We start from the raw sequence: 2099 nt of genomic DNA, 5'->3' as shown, positions 1-2099 counted from the left end.
ATATATATATATATATCTCAGTACAAATAATTACATTAATTCTCGGAAATATTACAATATTGCAAAAGAAAGCCTTATAAAAGGCAGCATAATTCTTCTTTTGGAACAACCTTTGTGTGTCTATGATGCTTTAAAATGCTGCCTATGTAGGAAGCACACTAGGTTCTGGAACATAGCAATTGTTACCACTACAAAATCGTAAATTAATATGGCAACACCTTAAAACCGTGTAAGATGCTTTCAGGATCTTTCTGTAAAGTTGTCCATAATGCAAAATACCACAGTCACTATGGTATTTTGATGGTAATATTTGTAAAGAGATCTTTGTTCTATAACACGAAAAAGTATTTGGACAATAGTCAAAAAAAGACAAATGGCGTTTAAATTGGCTGAAATTCAGCTTTGATCACAGAAGTAAATTACATTTTAAATATATTAAAATAAAAAAACTGTTATTTTAAATTGTAATACTATTTCACAATGTTTACTGTATTTTGATCAAATAAATGCTGCCTTAGTGAGCGTAAGAGACTTTTAAAAAACATTTACAAATCTTACCTACCCCAAACTTTTGTCTGAACTCTCGCTGTAAGTGTCTATATACTTCTTGGAGATCACAGACCTGTTGAGGTGCGTCTGCGGCACAGATCCGGGCGCAATTAATCGCCATGATCCATCACGACAATGATCCTTCCCCCCGTCACATCAAACTCGGAAATTATTCAGTGCCCTTTCACCGACGGAGGAGCCCGGCAAGAACAAATGGCTTCTTATCTATGCAATTTCATTTGCATCATTGTTGCAAATATAATGCCAGGACTCCCGGCGTCAGCGTTCAGTATGCATTAAACAATGCGACTGGAAAGGACAGGCCTGTTCCCGGTTTAATTTTAGAGAAAATAACCTGTGCACCTCACGGAAACTGATTGGGCTGGTGTGGGCGAAGGCGTCAGATGGAGATAGTGCTGGCAGGCCTCAGGCTGGCCTTTATTAAAGCAGAATAATGGAAAATGGCATCATTAGCATTCCTTGACAGTTAATGATTCAATTTGGTTTGATGAGAATTCAAATATTGGCTTCCAAACGCGAACTGACAATAAAGTGGTAGATGTTCGACTGATTCGGGATGCAGAGGGCAGTCGATGGTGGACCGCTGCCATTGTAATCAGCGCTTGCTAATTTCAAATAGCTGATGGTGTGGACGAAAGAACGCCGCTTTTGCAATATATTGTTTTGAACTGCGTTTTATTGTTAGGGTAATGTGGCATATCAATCGTTTTAATGTTCCCCCAATGAGGAAACTGGAAATGAATGAAACTACTTTTTTGAAATGAAACTTCTTATCTCATTCAACAACACAAACACGATGCTACGCAAAGCCCTCGGGGCTGTGAGAGGTTTATCTGCTCGTCCATGTTGACAAATTGTGCCTAACATCAATAACATCATAAAAGATGCGATTTAAAAAAAAAATGTGCTTAGCTGGACCAACAACAAGACCTTCAGAAATCAAATCGAAAAATATGAAGGCACAGTAAACCATGTAATGTCATATTTGGAGGATGTACACTACCGGGCAAGGATTGGAATAATTAATATTTTTTTTAAATAAAAAATTTAAAAGTCTCTGATGTTCGCCAAGGCTACATGCATTTGATTGAAAATACAATAATATTTTGAAATATTTTCACAATTTAAAAACTATACTCCAGTCTTCAGTGTCACATGATCATTCAGAAATCTTGTGGCTAAATTATTATTATTGCTTTATGATAATGGCTCTAATTATTATCAGTGTTGCAAAACAGTTTTTTCTGTTTGTTTGTTTTTTTGTGGAAATCATGATGCATTTTTTTCAGGATTCTTTGATGAACAGAAAGTACTAATGAACAGCATTTTTTTTTATACAATTTTTTAACATTATAAAATGTTTTTACTGTCCGATTTGATCAACTTGATGTGTCCTTGCTGAATAAAAGTATTAATTTCTTCTTAATCTTACTCCAAATTTTAAAGGGTAGTTATTATGAAGTTATGATGAAGTTGCATCAAGATTTCCACAAAAATATCAAGCAATTAATATTAATAATGTTGAAAAC

At 34.9% G+C, this 2099-nt stretch overlaps 1 protein-coding gene across 1 annotated transcript in view; it reads left to right on the top strand.

Annotated features, from left to right (window-relative positions):
• The window catches only part of LOC107592493 (raftlin-like), a 100613-nt gene that overhangs the window by 55553 nt on the left and 42961 nt on the right, over positions 1–2099 (top strand). The window lies entirely within an intron of this gene.

Source organism: Sinocyclocheilus grahami, unplaced genomic scaffold, assembly GCF_001515645.1.
Source record: "Sinocyclocheilus grahami isolate Dianchi unplaced genomic scaffold, SAMN03320097.WGS_v1.1 scaffold153.1, whole genome shotgun sequence".
NCBI classification, from domain to species: domain Eukaryota; kingdom Metazoa; phylum Chordata; class Actinopteri; order Cypriniformes; family Cyprinidae; genus Sinocyclocheilus; species Sinocyclocheilus grahami.
The sequence above is the reverse complement of the archived record's forward strand: the minus strand, read 5'-3'. Positions and strand labels throughout refer to the sequence as shown.